Source organism: Erinaceus europaeus, chromosome 9 (genome assembly GCF_950295315.1).
Source record: "Erinaceus europaeus chromosome 9, mEriEur2.1, whole genome shotgun sequence".
Taxonomy (NCBI): Eukaryota; Metazoa; Chordata; class Mammalia; order Eulipotyphla; family Erinaceidae; genus Erinaceus; species Erinaceus europaeus.
Window position 1 is genome coordinate 33,677,509 of NC_080170.1, and position 25,159 is coordinate 33,702,667.

A 25,159-nucleotide genomic window follows, 5' to 3' on the forward strand; every position below is an offset into this window, starting at 1 on the left:
ATTTCCTGAGTTTCTCTATTTTTAAAGTTGTGTGGCGTGTCTGATTGAGCGCACATATTACCAAGCACAAGACCCATCCCCTCCCACTTGCAGGGGGATGGATGCCTCACCAGCAGTGAAGCAGGTCTCTCTCTCTCTCTCTCTTCTGTCTATCTCCTCATCCCCTCTCAATTTCTCTTTGTTCTATCAAAAATAAAATTAGTAAGAAATCTAAAAAAAATATTAAGAATTAAAAAGGCAGAAAATGGCCATCAGGAGTGGTGGATTTATTTCTTTATTTTTAATTTTTATTATATTTATTTATTTATTGGACAAATAAATAAATAAATAAAGACAGCCAGAAGTCAAGAGGAAAGGGGAGACAGAGAGACACCTGCAGCCCTTGCATAGCTTTCCCCCTGCAGGTGGGGGCCGGGGGCTTGAACCTGGGTCCTTGAGCATTGTAACATGTTTGCTCAACCAGGTGTGTCACCACTCAGCCCCAGGAGTGGTGGATTGTGTGGTGCTGTCACTGAGCCCCAGTGATATACCCTGAAGGAATTAAAAAAAAAGTATAACAACTTGGACATGACTGCCAGTGCAATGGTCTAGTACTGATGGTTTGGAGGTCGACAGTACTTTTGTCTGAACTGACTTCCTGTTTTTGGTTTGCAGCCACAAGCCTAAATTAATTGTAAAAACCTAACAGACACTTTGCTTTGGTTTGTTTTTGTTTGTGTTCCTTACATTTCTGGTTTTATGTTTCCTGGGCTGAAACAAGAATACCTAAATGACCTTTTTCAGGATCTGGCATCTCGCCCCCTGCAGTGAGGAGGAAGACAGAGCTCTTGTTTCACCTTTGTGGACAGTGAGATCAGTGGAAGAGAGGGTTCGTGTGTTACAGGATTTGCAGAGCTGGACGCAGGGTGGCCTCTCGACAGAGATGACTCAACCGCAATTTGTTGAGCAGAAAGACAAACATTATTAAATGCTGAACCAACAGCTGAAGCCAGTATGGCTCCAAGCCCACAACAGCACACAGCTGTCCTTGACCACGGTAACCAAGACACCATGTGACCGTCTCAGGGTGGCTTGGGGCCCCACCCAGTTGTGTTCTCAGCCTCTTTCTTCCTGCTTAGCATCACATTCTCTAAACGGGAGACAGAATCCTTCCCCAGGGAAGGGAGCGGCTGATCACCTTGGCACTAGCCGAATGTGATGCCAAGTGGAGAGTTAGTTGCAAGTGCTACTAAGGTTCAGGCAGGCCTGGATTTCTTCCACGAGGTAAGTCAACCGGATGCCCACAACCATTTGACATTTTTCAGGGGGCTACAGACTGTGTTCCAATTAATTCCTGTAGGTGACATGTCTTTATGAAGAGTCAGATCCTCTTTCAAAGCTGAGTGGAGGTTGATGTGTTATGTTTTTCTTCTCAAGAGCAAGCATTATCTAGAGTGATAGGGACAGGGTTAGGGATCAGACATTCCAGCTCAGGGACTTAGTTTTCTTGCTTATCTGGCATTTTTCTTCTACTGTTTAGGTTTTAAAATATTTTATTTATTTTATTTTAATGAGAGATACAGAGGGGAAGGTGTAGGGGAATAGAGCCCAGAGTACTACTCAGCTCTGGCTTATGGTGGTGATAGGGACTGAACCTAGGAACTTTGAGCCTCGGCTGTGAAAGTATTTTTGTGTGACCAGTATCTGTCCTCTAGCCTTTCTTTTACTTTTTTTCAAAAGACTATCCCCCATCTCCCTTTTCTTTTTAAAGACTTACTTAAGTATTTTAATAAAAGGGAGAGTCCAGCGCACTGCTCAACTCTGGCTTATGGTGGTGGCCAGGACTGAACCTGGCACCTGGTGATCCTTAAGCATGTAAGTCTGGGATGCTGCTGCTGCACTATCTTCACAGCCCTTATCTGATTTATTTTAAAACAACTTTTATTTCTTTGTTTAGGAGATGGACATGCTTCCACTCACCAGTGTTTAACCAACAGAAGGGGGATTTGGCTTTCTAAACAAAATGTTTTTTGAGGCCCAGTAGGTGGCAGAGTGGGTGAAGTGCTGGACTTGTGTACGTGAGGTCCCGAGTTCAGGCCCCAGCACTGCATATACCAGAGAGATACTCTGGTATGTATTTTTCTCTCTCTCATTCTCTCTGTCTCTCTCATACACACTCACACACACAAATAAAGAAAATGAGATATAGGAAAGTTACATGAAATGCCTTTCTTGATTATACAAGTGGAAATGAGCCTGTGGAAGCTGAAGCCATTATTCAAGTCTCTGCCCCGGAAGCACTCTGACCCCTGGATCACTTCCACCCTGCACCAGCTCCCTTTCCTTTCACATACAGGTTCATTCAAAGCCGAGGGTTCTGTTTCACTGATGACATCTGTTGCGTGTCTGCTGTACTGGGTGCTGGGATACTGTCATGAATCCAACACTGGAAGTTTAAGAGAACAGAAGGAACCTGAGATGCCATGAGATGAGCACAGAACTCTGATCAGTGGCATGGCTTTGTGTAAGTCATCGAGGCTGTGATAAGAGCACTGGAGACCATGACTACCCTTTGCTCTCTCATTTCACACACATGTGGTCAAGGCCTCACCTGTGCCAGGCACCGTGCAGATGCTTTGTTGATCTGTGAGCAAATGGGCCCAGAGCTCCAGGACTCAGGGTGAGAACTGAGTAAGGAAGATGGAGACATGATTATGGACAATGATGTGTAAGGAAGAAAACAAATGGGGCTTCCAGAAGGAATGAGAGGGAAGACCTAGTGAGTTAGACCAAGCAATAATGTTTAGGCACAAAAACTAAAGGCTAGTCAGGCTAGGCAGATGGAATAGCATGTGCAAGGCCCTGGGGCAAGACAGAGGACAATGATGTCCAGCAACCAGAAGTCTAATAAGGAAGGAGGATGGAAACAAGTTGAAGGTGGAAAACTGTGTTATCCATGTTATTCACAGTTCCGTGGGAAGCCAGATGTGGGGAGGGTGCCCTTCACATTTCAGGCCATCTTCTCTAACTGCTGTGGAGATCACTTAAGAGGGAAGACCTGAGAAAGAGGACGGTCTTTAGGCAGCAATTACAGAATTCCAGACAGGAATGGGGGGGCACCTGGATAGGATGGTGGCAGAAAATAGACAGATATGGATGGATTCCAAGTACATTTTGGAGGTAGGGTCCATAGGACTTACAAATGGACCCAGTGCAGCAAGTATGAGAGGGAGGACTGAGGTAGCTTCCCGAGTACCTGGGAGGCAGGCTTCTAGGGGGTGGGGTGATCAAGGACTTGTTTTTAGACACATAATAAATGGAGAGGCCTGGGGCTGGATGGTGGTACACCGGGTTGAGTGCACATGTACCATGCACAAGGACCCAAGTTCAAGCCCCCTTGTCCCAGCTGCAGAGGGGACACTTCACAAATGGTGAAGCAGGTCTATAGGGGGTCTACCTTCCTCTCATGCTTTCTATCTTCCCTATCCCTCTTAATTTCTTTCTGTCCTATAAAATAGAAAGAAAGGAAAAAAAGAAGACACAGGAAAAAATGGCTGCCGGGAGTGGTGGATTTGTGGTGGTAGCATAAAAAACAAAAACAGAGAGGCTGGGAGACACTGAAAGGGGAGATGCTCGGAAGAGGATGTTAGTGAATGGCACCAAAGGCGCTCATCCTGGGTGGGAGTGAGACACTGATCTATTAACAGTCTGCAAGCTGCACTCAAAGCCAAGGAATGGGCAGGACTCTAGAAGGGAAGTCTGTAGAGAAAAAAGAGAATGTTCTAAGAGCCTAGAGGGTAGGGGGAGATGACAGCACCCACAAGGGCAGGAAAGAAGCCAGAGGCAGGGAAGTTTCAGAGTCCAGAGAAGACACTTTGTGAGAAGGATCAGGGACTCCATGAGCAGTGAAGTGGGAAAGGGATAGAAAAGTGCCCACAGGCCACATGTGGCCCCAGAGAGGAAGAGAGAGGGGCCAGCTTCAGAGAGATCAGGACTAGGCTTGAGCAGATGAGAAGAGGGGCTGGCAGGTAAGGACTCAATTCTGTTGGTAGGTGAAGGCCAGAGGACTCCAGTGGCAGCTGAAGGGCATTTAGGCTCAAGAAGAAAACTATACTGTAAAGAAGATGGAAGAATAAGATTGTAAACCACATAGAGGTGATCTAAAAAGAGGCAGCTATAGTGATGTCAGCTAGGGAAAAGGGGGATCTGATAAGGAGATGAGGAGGGGGACTTCTTCCTGGGAAACGGGCTTGTTGATCACACCCCAGAAATTCACAGGGGCTCCTTCATGATGAATTCTATTCTCAACAAAGAGGGTAAGAAATGTGGACACTCCAGAACCCAGAGGCTTCAGTGGTCAGTAGTTTCTCTCTAACTGATTTGTTGGGTTTCTGACTCTGCGAGAGACGTGCTTAGTGGATGGGGTCGGGGAGTGGGGTAGGGCAGGATTCCAGTTCTTGTGAAAGTGATAACAGGGAAAAATTGTGGAGAGCTGACAAAAGTCCCCTGCATTGTTCACTTCTTCTTCTAGCGTTTGCCATTGTTCACTACTGAAGTGGAAATCGCGGTCCTGATGCCTGATGGTACGCAATACCATCCAAGAGCACTAGAGGGCAGCATCGTTGAGAGAAAGGCTCAGGCAGGTTTGTGCACAGTTATGTGTCTCCTGGGCAAGTTCCCGCGTCATTCCAGGGGAAAGGACGTCAGGAGGGCCCTTGAGTGCATTGCATGCACCTGCCTCTGGGAAAGGACACGCAAGCACATTGATGAAAGCGGACATTTCTGGGCTGAAAATGACCTCTCTGCCGGATTTGCCAGCCTTTTCCAGGAAGCTGTGACATCAGCGTTCTCAGCCCTGACTGCACATTCAGTAAATAGCTGGAGAGCTTCAAGACCACACGGGACTCCATAAGATTCCATTATGTGAGAATGGGTCCTTGGGGGTGAGGAGTGCCGCCAATATTGAAAAACCTCCCAGCCCACCTGCGGGGGCGGGGGGTTGTTTCACAAGCAGTGAAGCAGGTCTACAAGTGTCTTTCTCTTCCTGTCTTCCCCACCTCTCAATTTCTCTCTGTCCTATGCAACAGCAACAACAATAATAATAACAGCAACAACAATGAAAAAAAGATGGCCACCAGGAGCAGTGGATTTGTAAGCACTGAGCTCCAGCGATAACCCTGGAGGCAAAAACAAAAACAAACAAACAAAAAACCCTCCCAGATAAAGTGTGAGAACCACAGTACCCCAAACACCAATGACCACACAGCTTGGTCCCTAGACCAGCAGTAGTACGTGGGGTCTTGCCAGAAACACAGAATCCAGGACCACCTCCCTACCCTTGCCCTTCAAACTAGCTGCTTATACAAATTTGGTGGTTGCAGTCCCAGGTGGTGGCTCACTTGGTTGAGCGCACATGTTACAACTCATAAGGACCTGGGTTCAAGCTCCCAGCCCTCACCTGCGGGGGAAAGCTTCACACGTGGTAAAGCAGTGCTACAGGTATCTCTCTTCTCTATCCCTCTCTATTTCCTCACGATTTCTCTGTCTCTACCCAAATAAGTAAATAAAATAGAAATTTTGTGGTTGCCAGGGAACACACAAGCAGTGTGTTTTAGCCAGTCCTAGTAAATTTGGTGCAGGCTAAAGTTTGAGATCCCACTACACCCTATATCCTATCTACCTTTCCTCCTTTTCTCCCCTCCCTCCTGTCCTCCCCATCCCCTTCCAGTTCCCTCCCCTTCCCTCCCTCCACAGGAGACAGAGAAACTAGCCCAAGACAGAACCCAGGGTCTCATTTGCAAGTCCTGTGCCCTACTGCTGAGTACTAAGCCACATCCCTGGCCTCACTGAGCCACTGCATCCCACCATTCCTAAGTCAGCTGCTCAGTGAACGCCACTCACATCCTCTCACACTGTTTCTACTCCCTCCTTTGAATCTAAGCACTGCATGCTATAATCTTGCCTTTCACTGAGTTGTTTGCTTCAGGGCACATGCAAATAGCACTATGTCACGCACGACATCACACACCCGTGTGCAGGCACACACTTCGCTATGAACTAGAATCACCTGCAGAAGCTTTAATCCGTTTGGAACTTTGTACTTGTGAGCTCTCAGATCTCAAAAGAGAAACATTATCTGAACACTAGTGACAGACTTGGTTAAATCTCTCCTGTGGGTTAAACCTCTCCAGGCTGAGACCATCATTGTTCTTTAGCCCGCAGCTCCTGGGTAACTGGCTCTCCTGCCCTGGGTCCCTGGTGCTTTGCAGACACTGCAAGTCTGTTGGTCTTTGAGTTTTTCCACTTCCCCAGTGGTAATGAGAGTAATGGGATCCTTTCACAGCTGATCACCATTGTGTGTGTGTGTGTGTGTGTGTGTGTGTGTGTACTAACTCTGAATGCAAAGAGCAGCACACCGTGGTGAGGGATGAAAATGAGCCTCTGGCTTTCTTCTGCACTGGGGATAGATCCAAACATCTCAATGACCAAAAAACAAAACTCTGACATTTTCTTTCCAATCATATAGGTGTATATGTTTTATGGGCAAGGACTTCATAAAACTTTTTTTCATTAATTTGAACAAAAAAACTTGATGATGGGTATGCTTATTTTTAAAAATTATCCCTCAAGGGGGCCGGGCAGTAGCACAGTGGGTTAAGCGTACGTGGCGCGAAGTACAAGGACTTGAGTAAGGATCCTGGTTCGAGCCCCCAGCTCCCCACCTGCAGGGGGGTCACTTTGCAAGCAGCGAAGCATGTCTGCAGGTGTCTATCTTTCTCTCCTCTTCTCTGTTTTCCCCTACTCTCTCTCTGTCCTATCCAAGAATGACAGCAATAGCAACAATAATATCATCAACAACAACAACGATAAATAAGGGCAACAAAAGGGTAAAAAAATAGCCTCCAGTTTCATAGGTCAGGCACCAAACCCCAGCAAGAACCCTGGAGGCCAAAAAAAAAAAATTAGTTCTCATGCACACACAATAAATAAATAAAAACAGTGCCCTTTTCTCATGGGCTAGATTCCCTAAAACTTTGAATGCAGGAACAATAAACTATCTTAGGGATAAAGACAGAAATAGAAATTGTGCTCTGATGAGCTAAGTGTTCATTCAGCTCGGATCAAACTAACACTAAACTCAGATTAGTCTGGCTATAGAGATGCCAAGTGGTAAAAGCAAAAATATTCCCGAGGTGATCGAGTGCAGTGTAGAAGAGGAAAGGGGCGAGGCAGTCGTTATTTTCAGGCATAATGAAAAGTCTGAGTGGCTGGGGAGGCGATTCAGCAGGGAAAGCACCTCAGGCCTTCCCTTGGCAACATGCTGGTTTTTGTTATATATGTTTCTGTTCACCCCACACCCTTGATACTATAGTCATTTAGTTAAAAAGAAAAGGGGGAATTGTCGTATGCTTTACATTGGTTTGTTCTAGCCCTCCCCCCGCCAAGAGAATTGGATCAGGCCTGCTAATTTCGCGGGCCCGCTTGGCCCCACCCCAAAGGAACCCCGAGGGAGGGTTCCTGAGTTTGAGAGTGCCAGAGTTGGAGAGTTCCTGGGTTCCTGAGTTCGAGAGTGCCAGAGTTGGAGAGTTCCTGAGTTCCTGAGTTCGGAGAGTTTCAGAGTTTCAGAGTAAGAGAGAGTGCCAGAGAGACAGAGTTCCTGGGTTCCTGAGTTCGGAGAGTTCTAGAGTTGGAGAGTTCCTGAATTCAAGAGTAAGAGGGAGTGCTTGTGCCGCCGCAAAGAGACAGCAGAGTTCTGTTTGGTGATTAGTTTGTCTTAGTTTATGAATCGTTGTTCCTGAATAAAGAAATACAGCTTCCCTGCCAAGCCGTTGTCTCCACGTCTCTGTTACCTGCCCGTGAAGCTAGCTGGCCCGGCAAGAGCCGAAAATTTTAACAACAAATGGCGCCCACGTGGACCTGACCTGCGCATCTCTCAGATAAGTAAAGACAATTTGGCTACCTATGCACTATGGCCTTCTCTTCTGCTTGTGAAGAGATCTCCAAAGGCCTCTGCTCTTTCTTCACGAGACTGTTTTGCTGTTTCTGGAACATTTATCTCTGGACCACCCTGTGGTTTCCACTCGCTTGGGCGAACTCAGAACAGCCAGCGGGAAGAGCCAGCGGGCGGGAGGCGAGGCGCGGAGCTGCCGTTTCCACCTGGTTAAACAGCCAGCCAGCTGGCTGCGCCCAGACAACCCCGCGCACCGCGCCCACAGCCCCACAGCCCCGCAGCCTGCAGGAGGCCTACGCCAGCACGCAGGAGCCCGATGCCACCACACAGGAGCCCAATGCCACCACACAGGAGCCCGATGCCAGCATGCTGGAGCCCGAAGCCAACACGCTAGAGCCCGAAGCCAACACGCTGGAGCCCGATGCCAACACACAGGAGCCCAATGCCACCATGCAGGAGCCCAATGCCAGCACGCAGGCCAGCCCACAGGAGCCGGCTCTCCACCGCGTGGCGCAGGGCACTGGATGCGTGATCCCTTCACGCTGCTCGGCCACTGCGAACAGGGCAGCAGACATGGCACGGCCATGGGGCAGGGCCGTGGCGGCCTATCATGGCCGCCACCCCTGGGCACCTAGGCCCACGCCTTCTACAAAACTGGCCTGCCTGCCCTCTTTCTATGAATTCTGGAACCATCCCGGGCCTCCCGGAACCCCGGGCTCCCTGCCGAAACTGGGCACACGAGATCTCCAGCCGCCGGTCCGGTCTGAAGGCAGACAAGCTGGAGTACGCAGAGACTTGTGCAGAGATCGCAACCTGCAATTCCTAAAAATGGAGCTGCGTGGGAAGCCACCTCTGAATGATGACCCCCCCCCCCCAACCACTAAGACAGTACAGATTTAAATTCGTGTTTAAAATGACATGTCTTCGTAACAAAGGTTTCTCTCCTTGTGTATTAATGACCATGTTTATGTGTATGTTTAAAGTTTGGTAAACAGTAGCTTTAAGGCTAAATTCTTACTAGTCAAAGTTAAATGAAAAAGGTTTTCAACGTAATTCTCATAAAGATAAAAATTAACTTACATTTAAAGTCTGAGGTAAAATTTAGTTAACAATCAATATATTTTAACTAAGTTGGTCTAAACAAAAGGTTAAATAGACTTGTTGATATGTAAAACACTACCTTCTCTATTAGAAATGGTAGATCGCACAATGGCTATGCTAATTATTCTCATGCCTGAGGTTTCCTCTCCGACCCACACCTAGGGTGTGTCTCCATCTTGAATGGGTGTAACAAAAGGTTAAAAGACGTTGTTGATATGTAAAAGTCTCAAATTCCTTCTCTATTAGAAACGTTGGATCCTGCAGTAGATATGCTAATAACAAGTTTTGTTTCATAGTAAGTAAGTTGCAGCCAGCTGCCTGTGGGACTCTAGGCCATTCCCCGCCCCCATGCAATTGCCCTTGGAGGCAAGTAGCCCCCCAGAGGCAAGAAATGTTTTTTTTTTCAGATATGGCCCCCTCAGGCCTTCCCTTGGCAACATGCTGGTTTTTGTTATATATGTTTCTGTTCACCCCACACCCTTGATACTATAGTCATTTAGTTAAAAAGAAAAGGGGGAATTGTCGTATGCTTTACATTGGTTTGTTCTAGCCCTCCCCTGCCAAGAGAATTGGATGAGTCCTGTTAATTTCGCGGGCCTGCTTGGCCCCGCCCCAAGGAACCCCGGGAGAGGGTTCCTGAGTTCGAGAGTGACAGAGTTCCTGAGTTCCTGAGTTCGAGAGTGCGAGAGTTTCTGAGTTCGAGAGTAAGGGAGAGGGTTCCTGAGTTCGAGAGTACCAGAGTTTTCAGAGGGTTCCCCAGTAGGAGAGTTCCAGAGTTCCAGAGTTGGAGAGTTCCTGAGTTCAAGAGTAAGAGAGAGTGCTTGCGCCGCCGCAAAGAGACAGCAGAGTTCTGTTTGGTGATTAGTTTGTCTTAGTTTGTGAATCGTTGTTCCTGAATAAAGAAATACAGCTTCCCTGCCCAGCCGTTGTCTCCGTGTCTCTGTTACCCGCCAGTGAAGCTAGACCGGCCGGCAAGAGCCTCTGAATTTTAACAACAGCCTTGCAAGCCAGAGGGCCTGGGTTTGAGCCCCGGCACTGCCTCTCCTGGAGTGGAGCTCTGGTCTTTGTGTCTCAGAAAGGAAGATTATTTAAACACTTGAATATGGCAATCAATGATACATGTACATATGTGCTTGTAAAATGCTGAGAGAGGACACACAGTATTCATTCAGTAATGACTGTACTCTACAGCAGACTTCTATGTAATTTTGCTCTGTATCTTCCGAGTTTCCTGTAACTGTGTCGTCAGACTTTTACAAAGTAAAAATAAGATTCCTAGCATGCCGTGGTATTTATTTTAAAGCACATACATGCTACAGGTAGGTTCACACATATTAGCTTTAATCTAATACAACTGTCTTTTTTTTTTCTTACCTCCAGGATTATTGCTGGCACTTGGTATCTGTACTACGAATCCACTGCTCATGGTGGCCATTTTTCATTTTTATTGGTAGGACAGAGAAAAATTGAGAGGGGAGGAGAAGATAGAGAGGGAGAGAGGAAGCTAGATAGCTGTAGACCTGCTTCACCACTTGTGAAGCGACCCTCCTGCAGGTAGGGAGCTGGGGGCTTAAACCGGGGTCACTTGCTTGGGTCTTTGCACTTCCTACTATGTGCGCTTAACCCAGTGTTTAACCCACCTGACCCCCCCCCCCCCAAAATGTCCTTTTTCATGGTCAAAACAAACTGGACATTGATGGTGTCACATGGTCCAACTGAACTATCAGACCCTCTTTTTTTGTTGTTATTGCTGGGGTTTCACCACTCTAACTTAAAAAATTACTTATTTTATTATTATTTTAAAAATTTATTTTCCACGAAGGAGCTGTCCTATCCAACAGAAAGATAGAGCTATATAGAGAACACTACTCAGCTTGGGCTTGTGGTGGTGCTAGGGATTGAACCTGGGACCTCAGATTCTCAGGCAAGAGAGTCTTTTATAAAGCCATTATGCTGTCTTCCTAGTCCAAACTTTTAATTTTCATTTTATTTTTGTCAGGTAGAAAAGAAATGGGATGGGGGGGTGGCTGGGTGGTAGCGCAGAGGGCTAAGTGCACATAACGCAAAGCGCAAGGACAGGTGTTAGGATCCCGGTTCAAGCCTCTGGCTCCCCACCTGCAGGGGCGTCATTTCACAAGTGATGAAGCGGGTCTGCAGGTGTCTATCTTCTCCTCCTTCTCTTGATTTCTCTCTGTCCTATCCAACAACAACAGCAATGACAGTGATAACAAGGGCAAGAAAATGGGAAAAATGGCCTCCAGGAGCAGTGGATTCATAGTGTAGGTATCGAGCCCCAGTGACAACCCTGGAGGCAAAAAAAAAAAAAGGAAGAAAGAAAGAAAAAAGAAAAGAAAAGATAAGAGAGAGAGGGAGAGAGGGAAAGATGCTATAACTCTGAAGCATCCTCCAGTGATGTGGGGGCTAGACCTGGGTTATATAGTTGGCAAGCTATCTCATTGGCCCTTTCCTTTCCTTTCCTTTCCTTTCCTTCTCTCTCTCTCTCTGTTTTTTTTTTTTTTACTAGAGCACTGCTCATCTCTGGTGGTGCCAGGGGTTGAACCTGGGTACCTCAGAGCCTCAGGCATGAGAGTTTGTTTGCATAACCATTATAATGTCTCCCCTGCCCAACCTTCTGTTTTTCTTTTAGATGCTGGGAGTGGAAGAAAGTACCCTATACATACGAGACATTCAATCTACTACTGAACTACAACCCAGCCCTAGGCCCTTTCTTCCTAAAGAGAAGACTGTGGTGGGAATGGGCATGTGGGCAGGATTTGGAGACTTGGATTCCTCAGAGCCATTGTTGTTTGTAAACACTAATAAACTTAGATCAAGACCTGAGCACAACTTTACTTCAATCCAGCTGTTTGTTATTTAGTGAATTAACAGCTGTTTGTGTATGTAAACACTGGCCTTTGCTATTGACTAACATCAGAAGGAGCAGTGGCTTGTCTCTTTGTAGCCCATAGGTCTCCTCCTAGGTCTCTGTTGGCCCTTTATTGATCAGTGGTGGCAAAGCCATGCTCAGTGCTCAGCTGAGCATCTCAAGACAGGGGACTTCTAGTCTCAGAAACAGAAATGCCTACCCACGTATGGAATGGTGCAGCACTCGGTCTGGGAGATGAGCTAACTGTCTGGGGGAAAACTCAGCATAGTCTGCCTTGGATAACCCCACTCTGGTTTGAAGGTGCTGTTCTTTGTCCTGCCACTGCCACTAACTTGACACATCCTTCAGCTTGTCTGACTGACCTCACTTTCTTCAAGGCAAATGAGCATGATAACTGCTGGGGGGGGGGGGGGGGGGCTTCAGTCTTCATTTTCTTGATGAAGTATGTTAGAGTCAGTGGATAGTCTACAAGCCCTGTGGCTGGTCACCTGGGAGACTTTGGAACAGTTCATTGTGGGAGAAGGGAGCTGGGGACATTTACAGTAACAGAACATTTAATTAGCTGGTATCATGGTGTATTTGTGGCCATGGGTACCTTGCTTGTGGTTAGAGCCAATGCTTGGCACTTAATATGCTGGCAGCTGGAACTCAAGGTGGGTTGAAGGACTTCTGAAGTGAGAATTATCTTTTTGCTCCAAAGACCACAAATCTGATCATTATTTGAGAAAAAATAAAGTGTGTGTGTGTGTGTGCACAAGAAGAGCTTGTGCCTACATGTGGCCCAATAATTAAGATCTAAATCTAGAAGGACCTTCACAAGATAGGTACAGAGTTACCCTTTTTGGGCCAGAACATTGGCCAAAATAATTCTGGATTTGCTTAGACAAGATTCAAGGGACCAGAAGGGATATTGGCACTAAGGGCTGGCAATAGTTCTTCCACAGGAAAGACAGAGCCACATTTAGACCTCAGCTCAAGGGGCCCGATGGTGGCACACTTGGTTGAGTGCACATTATAGTGCGCAAGGACTTGGGTTTGAGCCCCTGATCCCCACCTGCAGGGGGAAAGCTTCACGAGTGGTGAAGCAGGACTGCAGGTGTCTCTCTCTCCCTCTCTATCTTCCCCTTCCCTCTAGATTTCTGGTGGTCTCTATCCCATAAATAAAAGATAACTTCAAAAAATAAAAGAGAAAAGAAACCAGCTCACTGGAGAGTTCCACATATACTCACCCCCCCACCCCAAACACACACACACACGCGCACACACACACACACACACACACACACACACACACACACACACACATTATCCTGAGCGACCCACTAGGAAAAGAATATATCCTCAATTCCATCCCATCCCATTGGTATTCTGCCCAGCTGAAGGATTCTTTGAGGAGAGAGAGCCTTTGCACTTGGCCAGATGTAATTTCCAGAGCTCATCCTTAAATGTGAACCAGGCCACTGGAATGAGACACTTGTGTTTTGATTTTAGGTCAGATCCAGTCCTGAACAAAAACAAAACATAGTTGGCAAACCGCCCTCTATTCCAATGGGAGGTCCTGGACACAATACAGCACAAAGGTCTGACCATCTGTAACCCATCCTGCCTTTGATGAACACCCCCCTGGAAGGTTGGGGTGTGTGCTCAGACTTGAGTTCTGTGCTACTTCCCTTCTTCCCCTTCCATCTTTCACCTTACCTCATACTGCATAAAGTCCAGAAACTAAAAATCCTATTTGCAGAATTGCAAATTAGAACAGCTCCCTGTAGTTTAGAGCTGAAATGGTTGTGACTTCTGAGGACTACACACAGCTGTTCTGTGGGCTCTGCCCCCTCCTCGGTCATCTCCCCCTGAGAGGTATCTTTTAAGGCTGTTTCTCCCTCTACCAGATGTAAGTGCTTTAATCCCTGCAAGAGTGCCTGTACTTCCTTCTACATTTAGATAAGAATGGGCGGGACTTGCCTGAGGCAAAGATTCAGTTTTCTTATCTCTCAATTCAGCTCCTTCCTCATTATTTCTCTGTAAATCCTTTTACCACTATGCCCAGTCATTCCAGCTTCTCACATCACTGCCTGCAAACTCCAGAAATCCTGCCTTTGGACAGAAAAGCCCATCTTTTCCTTGCACGGCCACTGTCACCCTTTTCCTATGAAAGCCTGGTGTTCCCAAACTTTGAATCTATAATGGTAATATTTGGGTCATGCTAAGTGAAAGTCATTAAAGAGAGGATTCTGGTCTCATGAAAGGGCTAGCCTCAGAGGTGGTAAGGGTGAAATGCAGAGTTACTCTAGCATATATCAACAGTGGACAATGGAATGAGTTCCAATTCACTTGAAAACATTCAAAATAAGAGTAAACAAATCTACTGCCTGAAGAAAGACAATTTTTTTTGCCTCCAGTGTTATTTCTGGGGCTCAGTGCCAGCACTAAGAAGGAAACCACTGCTCCTGGAGGCCTCTTTTTTTTTTTTACTATTTGTGTTGTCATTGTTGTTGTTATTATTATTATTGTTGCCATTGTTGTTGGATAGAACAGGGAGAAATTGAGAGAGATGGGGAAGACAGAGAGGAGGAGAGAAAGAGACACCTGCAGACCTGCTTCACCACTTGTGAAGTGACCCTCTTGCAGGTGGGGAGCTGGGGCTGGAACCAGGATTCTTGTGCCGGTCCTTGCACTTCACACCATGTGTGTTTATCCCACGGCGCTACTGCCTGACCCCCAAGAGAGACAATGTCTAAAGAAGCACATTGAAGTGATCTGGAACTCCAGGGTTGAACATGTCTTCTAGTTAACTTGACTCCTAACTTTCTTGGAGCTGAATGTTATATTATCACTGTGAGAAAACAGTCCTCTCAGTCAGTATCCTGGGGTTCCTGTGGCAATGTTACTGGAGAAAACAAAAAAGTCTAATGTAATAGAAATATTTTGAAAATGTTCTTCTGGTGTGAGAGGTATTTCTCTGACATAAATAGTGAAAATAAAACAAGATAGATATTTGAAAAAGGATTCTCCTTCCTTTCAGTTAAAAAAAAAAAAATCAAGGTCTCACTTGCTCTTCTCAATCTTACCGATTTTATCCTGGAGCCTGTCTTAGTTCTTTCTGGCTGCTGTAACAAAGATGCCATAGAGGTATAGCTAAAACACAGAGATACCCTAAGTGGCTTAGGCAACACTGATTTCTCACAGTCTGAGGTTGGGAAGTCTCAGGCCAAGGACTGGCACTGGCTCTTAGGCACTGTCTTCCTAGACTGTCTTCGTTGCAGTGGGGAAGGGAGCTCTGTGGACTCTTTAATAAGGGCGCTGATCTTAGTCATGAGGGCATCCACTCACAGTCTAATTGTTAGTGAACTGCCTAGGGAGAGACCCCTGGAGGGTGCCATAAGGACATAACTCCTGTCCCCTGCAGGTAGCCAGGAAGAGGGGCCAGACCCCAAGATGTCTGCATCCTGTACCATTAACACCCTCCCCCCACACACACAGCTAAGGTCACAAAATGCAGATGGACGCAGATGGGCAGCACCTGGAGACGATGGCTGGCTAAAGTTCATTCCTTCAGGATCTGCCCCAGCATCCCTAGAATCCACAGTAAGAACTGGAGGATGAGAGGTGGGTAGCAGTACTGTGGGTTGAGTACACACCTTACCATGCACAAGACCTAGGTTCAGTCTCCTGCTCTCAACCCACAGAGGGGAAGCTTCACAAGCAGTGAAGCAAGTATTGTGAGTGTTTCTCTTTCTCTCTCCCTCTCAATTTCCCTCTGTCCTATCGAATAAAGAAAGGAAAACAGTCAGAGGACTGGGAAATTTGGGGCTCTCTCACCCTTGAGGGTCTATCTTCCTCTCTCTTTTTCTTTTTGTTTTCTTTCTTTTTTTCTTCTATGCTATGAATTTAGGCTAGAAACACATAAGCACCCAATCTATAGCAATGACCAAGATCATTTCCACCTAGAATTTCTCAAAGCAGGAGTTGCCTTTGTTTTCATTGCAGAGATGAAATCCCCAAGAACAACTGATTTTAAATAACCTGTTCCCCCCACCCCATGAAAGCACTAGGCTGAATGCTCTATAAAATGTCCACAGAAATAAAAAGGAAAGAGAGAAAGAAAGAAAGAAAGAAAGAGAAAGAAAGAAAGAAAGAAAGGAAGAAAGAAGGAAGCTGACCTGTGGTGTAGGTGTATTTGAAAGACCTGACTTATTCTGCTTTGGTAACAGCAAAATGTAAGGATCATCAACCCACAGGAAAATCTGGGTACCCAAAAAGGAGGGGTGACCACTGAGCAGACAACTGACCAGCTTTTCTCTGTGCTCTGAGCAGGTCTTGTGGACATTCCAATACTCGAGGACTAGGGAGGAACTGACTCCACAGAAAAGATACTGTGTGCTGGCTCCAGGCTGGACTGTGTTGTACTGTGCTGACCCAATACGATCATATTATTATTATTTTTTTTACAGCCTCATGTGGGGATGTAGTGAAATCAATCCCTAAAAGGACTGGGTTGGAACTGTTGGGGATGACCCCGAGGAAGGGATGGATAGTCAGGGAGAGAGGAAACGCTATGGGCTACCTGTAGTTCTAGAATCATTCCTAGTGAATTGGCTGCTTTTTGTACTTGGGAGCATCCGTCAGTGCGTTGCAGAGATCTGAGGCAAGTTTTGGATTTCTGATCTTTAAAACTGTATGACTCACCCTCACTGGTCAGACAGACAGAAGTAGAATCTTGGCATGTTGCTTCTTCTTCTAGTATCCTATCAGAAACTTTTTATTTATACAACTGTCAGTGTATCAGCTTCTTCGGATAGACTTTTAGCTTTATTTTAAAAAAGAATTCTGTCTTGTGGATGAAGGAATAAGGCAGGCAATTTGGCAGAAGATTGATAAGACTAAAAAAAAAAAAACAACCATATTTCTCTTAATGAGATTTCCTTCTGGAAAATCCAGTTTCACACTGTAACGGGAAGCAATCCTTACTCTTTGAAAGTAGACAGCAGGCTCTCTCAGTTCTACTGTGATGTGTGTATATAGTTATGGGGGTGGATATGTGGAGGGAGATGGAGTCTTAATCTGAAGGAGATTCAGACCTCTAGCCCATCCATTTTGGCCCAGAGTACTTTTTTGTCAATATCTGGTAATTAATAAAAAAGCATGTTGCCATGGGTGGAATGATTTTTCTCAGCTTTCCAACAATAAACTACCTGCTAAAGGGGGGAAATTTTATAAGTTTGAAGTTTCTTTTTTTAAACTTTATTTATTTATTGGTTAGAGACAGAGAGAAACTGAGAGGGGAGGAGGAGGTAGAGAGGGAAAGAGATAGAAAGGAGCAGAGGCTTGAACCTGGGTCCTTGTGCACTGTAAGGTGTATGTTTAACCAGGTGCGCCACTGCCTGGCCCCAGAATTCTGTAGGTTTATAAACAAAGCATTTGCTACTAGGCCAGGTGGTGGTGCACCTGGGGGGCGGACGGTGGCGCACCTGGTTGAGCATGTCTATTATAATGCGTGAAGACCCGGGTTCGAGCCACCAGTCCCCACCTGCAGAGGGAAAGCTTTACAAGTGGTGAAGCAGGGCTGCAGGTGTCTCTCTGTCTCTCTCTCTTTCTATCACCCCCTCCCTCAGATTTCTGGCTGTCTCTATCCAATAAATAAAGATAATAAATAAAAAATAAAAAAAATTACAAAGCACTTGCTACTTTATATGGTGAGATGTAAGGCTGCCAGGGATGAGACTCATGCCCTCTTGTGTGCAAGCCCTGTATCCCAACACTCAGCCGCCTCCATGGTGGCCATCATCTGACTCTTTTGACCCTTCAACGTCTCCCACCCAAAGACAGCTGTTTCCCCGTATTTTCTCTATTAGCCCCTCTCCCCCCTCTTTTTTTTTGCAAAGGAAGGACTGAGCAAGACTTAAAAACTTATTTTGTTATTTTTATGAGTGAGAGAAAACCCAGAGCACTGCTCAGCTTCTCTCAATGTGTGATGTCTCCTGGAGGAGAGCTTCTCAACTAACTTCCCCATTAACAGGGGCAGGCACGACCCTGCTGCAGACCCAGTCACCGTTTTCACAGCCTACTACTACTACTCTTAGGTACAATGACCCTGCCTTTACTTCCTCCCTCACCCTGTTTTCTGTAACATTGGTGCATTAAGCAGCCTGGCCATTCTGAAGTTGTGCAGTGAAATGAACTTGCTTCTCACCTGCAGTCTCATGAAATAAGTAATGTCTTTTTAGAAAGACATTACTTATTTCATGAGACATATAAAGAGGCAGAGAGAGAGAAAGAGAGAGAGAGAGAGAGAGAGAGAGCCAGAGCACCACTCTGGTACATATACAGTTGATTGAACCTGGAGCCTCAGGCACAGAAGTCCTGCACTCTACCTGCTGAGCAATTTCCTGTGATCATTTTTTCTTGTTGCTATTTCACATTAATGTTCTTTATTTATAAAAAGGAAACACTGACAAAACCATAGGCTAATTTTTAATGACTCTTTCCTCAGTTATGCTGATTCAATTATAATTCCTCCAGTCCACTGCTGCTTTCAACTGTATTGATCCAGGCTTCCAATTTCTACTACTTTCATCACAAAGGAAGTTCTTATTCCACTCCTTTGTGTGTATATTGCTTATTGAGTGATTTACTTCTTAAGAGAACAGGCCAGGGCTATTTCACTTTGTCACCCTGAGTAAAGAGGTTTTCATACTGTTGTCCAAGTGACAGAGTGACACTCAGAGATTAAGTAATTTATACTATACATCGGACCAAATATACAAAGAGATTATATAACTAATAAAAACAAAACAAAGCAACCCCATGAAAAAAATGGGTGGAGGATATCTGAATAAATATTTCACCAAGAAAGACTACCTCTATAGAAACCTCCAGACCACTCCTTGGAATTCCCCATCTAAAAATAGCTAATCTCGAATAAGGGCAAGAGACCAGCATACTTTGATGATGACTCTTTAGTCACTATCAGGCCACCCCATCATCTGGGGCCCTAGTCGGGGAGTCTTGAGATTCCACAGACATGAAGGGCCTAGACCTTGAATAGATCCCTCTCTCCATTGTCAGTGGTCATCTCCATCAGGAACAACCCCTTTGTGGGCCCCCACAGGACCTTGCCTTCAAAGTGGATGAACAAAGGTAGAGAATGTTCTATCCTCCTAAGGGAGGCTGGATAACATACTCTACCTTCCACCTAAGGAAGATGGGTCCTGAAACTGGGGCAGCTTGGAACATTCCTACTCATGACCACAGAATGCAAGCTCAGACCTACAGGGATGCAGATGTTACGTAGGCTCCCAAGCTGAATATGGGCCACAGATCAAATCGATGGGGTTTATAGTCAACAACATTTATACACCTTTCCCATATTTGGAAGCTACTTTCTTCCCTGACCCAGCTTTCTAGCCCCTTTTCCATCCATGACATCATCTGCCTAGACAATAACTTGGATCCACCTGCATATCAGAGGCCAGGCTCAGGAAAAAACTAGTATAGTCATGGGCCCTTTGCAATATAACTAAAATAGGTCTACTAGCTATCTTCAAAACGGAGACCCCCAACTCTTCATCTGCACTATTCCAGCCTTTAGGTTCATGATTAGTCAACAATTTGTTTGGCTTTATATCTTAACTCTTTTTTTAGCCACCAGGTTCCAGATGGTACCATGTTGGCAACTGGACTTCCCTGGGCAGATGACCCCACCAATGTGTCCTGGAGCCCCACTTCCCCAGACCTTTGCCCCACTAGGGAAAGAGAGAGACAGGCTGGGAGTATGGATCGACCTGCCAACACCCATGCTCAACAGGGAAGCAATTACAGAAGCCAGACCTTCCACCTTCTGCATCCCATAATGACCCTGGGGCCATACTCCCAGACAGATAAAGAACAGGAAAGCTATTAGGGGAGGGAATGGGATACAGAGTTCTGGTGGTGGGAACTGTGTGGAGTTGTACCCCTCTTATCCTATGGTTTTGTCAGTGTTTCCTTTTTATAAATAAAAATAAAAATAAATAAAAATAGCCAATCTCGATTCTGTCCCTTGAGTTCACTCCAACCCCTGCCCAGATTTAGACTATGAATATGTATTGGTGTACAGAATCTGGGCCTTGGGTTCCCAGTGTGAACTGGCATCTGGGCCTGGCCAAAATGAGCTCCTTTCATCTTCACCCACCTGCAGCTCCAGTCTCTTCCATATTTTGCAGAGTACCACCAGATCAGAGAAGATTCCTTATTAACCTAAATAAATAATCATCAAAGGAAGACTGGATAAAAGGTGTGGCATATATACAATGTAATACTACACAGTCACCAAAATAATTATAATAAATAAAATAAAATAAAAAAAAGAGAAATCTTATCATTTGCGACAACATGCATGAAACTGGAGAGTATTAAGCTAAATGAAATAAGTCAGATGGAAAGAGATAAGAAGGGCATATTTTCACTCCTAGGTGAAATAAAGACTTGAGCTGATCTGCCATTGGCCACCTAAATAAATAATTTCTTTCCTTTTTTTTTCTTTTTCTTTTTCAACCAGAGCACTGCTCATCTCTAGCTTATGGTGGTTCTGAGGATTGAACCTGGGGCCTTAGAGCCTCAGGCATGGAAGGCTCTTTGCATAACCATTAGGCTATGTCCCCAGTCCTAGAATAAAGAAACAAAACAAAAGAACAAATAAACAAAAACTCTTGGGTACAGAGAGCAGACTGTTGGTTAGCAGGGGGTGGGGGGAAAGCTTCAGGGTGGGGGAGATGTGAGTAAGGGGGTCAATCTTACGGTGAAGGATGGAAACTAAACTTTTGGTGGTGCTCATAATATGGTATAGACAGACATGGATCTGTAGTGCTGTGCATCTGAAAACTATTTAAAGTTATGTACCAATGACACCTCAGTCAACATTTTTTTTTTCAGAGGACGAACATTTATTTATTATTTTTATTATTGATTTAATATTCATTTACAAAATTATAAGATAACAGGGGGTACAACTCCACACCATTCCTACCACCAGAGTTCTGAATTCCCAATTCGGTCCCTCCATTATAAGCTATGTGAGTTAACTATTATTTCTACAACTATTTGTCTATATTTGCCTATTTCTTTCTATGGTCCCATCTTCTCTACCTTTCCAAGTGACACATACACCTTTTACTCCATATAAATGTCCTTCCCTTTTACCTCTTCTCTCTCCGGGTCCTGATGGAGTTAGAGTTTAGAGCCTTCTGGTGATCTGTCCTCTATTACTTGTCTCCCATGGGAGTATGGATCAAAAGTGTTTTTGGTAAAGTCATGGGCCCCTGGAATATACCTAAAATAGACCTACTAGTTTTTTCCAAAACTGAGACCCCAAATCTTCATCTGCAATATTCTTGCCTTTAGGTTCATGATTAGCCAACAATTTGCTCTGCTTTATATCTTAACTCTTTTTCAGCCTAAAATAGACCTACTAGTTTTTTCCAAAACTGAGACCCCAAATCTTCATCTGCAATATTCTTGCCTTTAGGTTCATGATTAGCCAACAATTTGCTCTGCTTTATATCTTAACTCTTTTTCAGCCACCAGGTTCCAGATGCTACCATGATGCCAACCTGACTTCCTTGGGCAGACAACCCCATCATGTGTCCTGGACCCCCACCTCCCCAGGCCCCTACCCCACTAGGGAGAGAAAGAAAGAGACAAGCTGGGAGTATGGATCAACCTGCCAATGCCCAGGTTCAGCGGAGAAGCAATTACAGAAGCCAGATCTTCCACCTTCTGCACCCCACAATGATCTTGGGTCCATACTCCCAGAGAGATAAAGAATACAGAAGCTGTCAAGGGAGGGGATTTGATATGGTGCTCTGGGGGTGGGCACTGTGTGGAAATGTACCCCTCATCCTATAGTCTTGTCAATATTTCCATTTTATAGATAAAATAAAACATACACACAAAGAAAAAACCAAAAGTGTTTTGGGGGTTCAGAAGGTGGGAGGTTCTGGTATCTGTTTTTGCCTTACTGTATCCATCAGTAGCCCTGGCTTTGTTGATCAATGTGCTTGCTTTCTCTAATGACTCCATGGGCACTACCCTTATTGCTGGAACACTCTGGGTCAGTTCTTGTAGTTGATGTGAGCATGTGAGTGAGCAGGTTTAGAATTTGAGTATTTTAACTACATCCCATCTTCTCCAGTCACTCTGAGTCTCCTATGAGGATGTTTGAAAAGAAGTATTTTTTTGAGAAGTATCTTATGGTGTTGGCCTGTGTTGGGAAGGAGAAAGGGAGGGGCAGTGGATGGGAGACACAAAATTTCACCTATTTTTCCTTCACCAAATTTCCTTTTTGGTTTCCATGTATCCTCTTTTTTGATCTTTACTAAGTTTTATGTGGAGACTTATGTCAGTTTGTTTTTCTTGTCTCATTAAAGGAATTCATTTCTAGATGGTAACTGGGTTTGTTCCATGACCAAATATACTTCCAGTTTCCATGCCAATGATATGGTATTTTTTTCTCCAAGTAAAGGAGAATATTGATAAAACTAAACCTCCTCTCCCTTTGGCTGTTTCTCTGTACCTATTCCTTCCATCTGATGGCTCTTAAAAATAACACAATCTTCTTATATAAGTTAAACTGTGGGCTGACTATACTAGGCACTCAAAAAATTAAGTTTTAAAGTATCTTATTTAGTTGTCATTCATTTTGTGTGATTGGATTCATTGAAGGTAGTCACAACGCAAGCTCACCTTTCAGAATTTAAAAAGAAAAACCCAAAACTTAGCAAAGGGGTATATAGTCAGAAAGGATGGAAAAATTCCACATTGCAGAGGTAAAAGTTTGCATCTTCTAATCTTTTCCAGCATTTGAACACTGTCAACTATTCCCCCACCAGAGAAATGACACTTGCAAAAGCTTTCAGATTTCTGGGGAGGGCTTGTGGGTGGGCTAGGGGTATGGGTCACAAGGGAAGCCTATGCATGGCATACACATTTTATACAGGTGGCTAACTATCTCATTTTCTAATTTGTGGAGACCTAGAGATATTAAGCACACAATATATATATATATATTTTCTGAACTTCCAATTATGTGGGACTTAACAGCGCTTTCTAATAAAATAAACATACTTTCTGAAATGAGAGTCTAATTTTCATGTGTAATTTACATGAGATTGGTTTAAGATCAGGTTTTTGAACACATCTAGCATGTGGAGTAAGCGTGATAATATACAGCATAATACAACTGTATATTTTAACCTCTCACCAGCCTCTTACATTGGTGGGAAGACATATCCCTTAGCTCCGATGGAAACTCAAGCAGGCCCCACAGCCTTTCTGGCTACTTGGGGGTGGGGGTGGTGGCAAACAGAGAGTCCTGACATGAGTTTGGATCATAGATACACACCTCCACGGATCCCAGTCAGAATTCTGTGCACACGTTCTTTTCCTTCTCCTGTCTGTGCCTGCTGAGATTAGAAGTTGGGGTTGGGGCAGTGGGATGGGGTTTCGTTGGTTTCTGCATTCCTCTCTTCCTTGCTCTAGCCCCCACATGCTCTCGCCACTGTTTGAGAATCTGAGAAGGTGATGTGATGTCCTGCCTCCATTCCCATAGAGACTGAAGTAAGAAATAGCCCTCTCTCTCACCAGGTGAAAAGGAGCCATGGTACAGTTCTCTCCTGCTAGGTCCTTCTCATGGCCCTCTCCCCTCACCCTCAGGGCTCCTGAAGCAAGTGAGGGCTCTGGTCATGGAGCCAGGAATGGGGGTGGGGTGAAGAAAGGCTGCACCTGCTTGTAATGAACACATAGCAGGTACATACTGGAGTGAGCTGTCCACACAGCTGCAGTGACTCCTGTCAAGGCTCTTTATTTATTACTGGCTCAAAGAGGAGAAAGTCACAGTACCCTAACCCAACACAACCCACTTGGGGACACCCTGGCCTCCTAGGCCCTCTGGGGGACACAAGAGAAGGCCCCAACACCACCTGTGTCATCTCCAAGACCAAATGATTTATCTTAATCTAATCAGAGGAAACAACTAGAGGGATCTAGACTGATAGACATGCTCCAAAATGACCGGCTGGGAGTTTTAAGTGTGTGTGTGTGTGTGTGTGTGTGTGTGTGTGTGTGATGCATTGGATCGACCTTCTTGTGGTGCATCCCGTGAGTACCCATTCATTGGGGAAACTGACGATCCTTCCTAGCCGACTGAATCCACAGGGATCCCAGTCACTTTCAAAGCCAGCAACAAGCAGCTCCTGACAGCTTTCAACCTGACCTGTTGACTGGCTACGGAAGAAGGGCAAACGCTAGAAGAAGTGTGTGGCGAGGGGTGGGGGTGGGGGGTGGAAATCAGTGTCGACAGTAGTGGAATAGTTGTGGAAAATGGAAAAACCAAGATAACTAAATGTTAAGCAACATTTTATAAAATCATGGACCCACCTCCTTCTTAAAAAAAATCTTGATATAAAAAGCCCCGCCTCAGACTTCCGGAGGCGGGGCTACGGAACAGCAGCAGCAGTTGTTTTTCTCCTCTCCTCTGCAGGGTAAACTAGGGATACCAAAGGAGACCACCTGGGACCACAACAAGGCAGGACTAGAACGACTTCAGGAACCCACCAAATCACTGGTGAGTGCAAATACGTGTGCTCATGGACAAAGAGGACCCCAGGGAGAGATTAAGTGGCTGGTAACAGTCCAGCAGTTTACTAGTTGAGACACAACGTCCACTGTTTCACCAACAAAAAGATGGCTGAAGGGAGGAGAGGACTCCTTTAAGACTCACCAAATGCAACTGTGAGTCTCCATTGCTACTGCCCTCAGAGGCTGGAGCAGCACCTGGGAGGCTCTGTGCTGACATCTGAGAACAGAGAACTGACCAGGAAACTCAGGAGAAGAGCTACACCTCGGTGGCCTAGCAGTGGTGCTGTATGGTGGGAGCCTTTCCACATTGTTCTCCTGATTAGAACATGGTGAATAACTGTCTCAGAACCTACAGATTATAAACAGGACTTGTTTAGAAACTCACAAGGGTCAGCAGTGCTGCATGGCTTGGTAGAGAAGCTGAATTTAGCCTGGAGCTTCGGATCCTTGGGGTGTGAGAGTCTCTTTGCATAACCACTGTGCTATCTCTCCCCTACACGGTTTTATCTTTTGGTCTGGAGTGAGTGACTAAGCTATAAAGCCTACTTATAGTTTAAAAACCCTCAAGTTCCCATAGCCTAAAGGGAAGAAAAAGAACAAAAGAGGCGTTTAGTAGCCTCTGTGCTCCA

General features: G+C 45.3%; 1 protein-coding gene and 1 long non-coding RNA gene across 5 annotated transcripts in view; one reads left to right on the forward strand and one right to left on the reverse strand.

Annotated features, from left to right (window-relative positions):
* The window catches only part of KCNAB1 (potassium voltage-gated channel subfamily A regulatory beta subunit 1), a 370,921-nt gene that overhangs the window by 22,163 nt on the left and 323,599 nt on the right, over positions 1-25,159 (reverse strand). The gene's annotated exons all lie outside the window — the stretch shown is intronic.
* LOC132540380 (uncharacterized) lies at positions 1,080-11,872 on the forward strand. The gene is made up of 4 exons (XR_009551562.1): positions 1,080-1,263; positions 2,336-2,503; positions 4,798-4,902; positions 11,679-11,872. It is a non-coding gene; the product is annotated as an uncharacterized LOC132540380 (long non-coding RNA).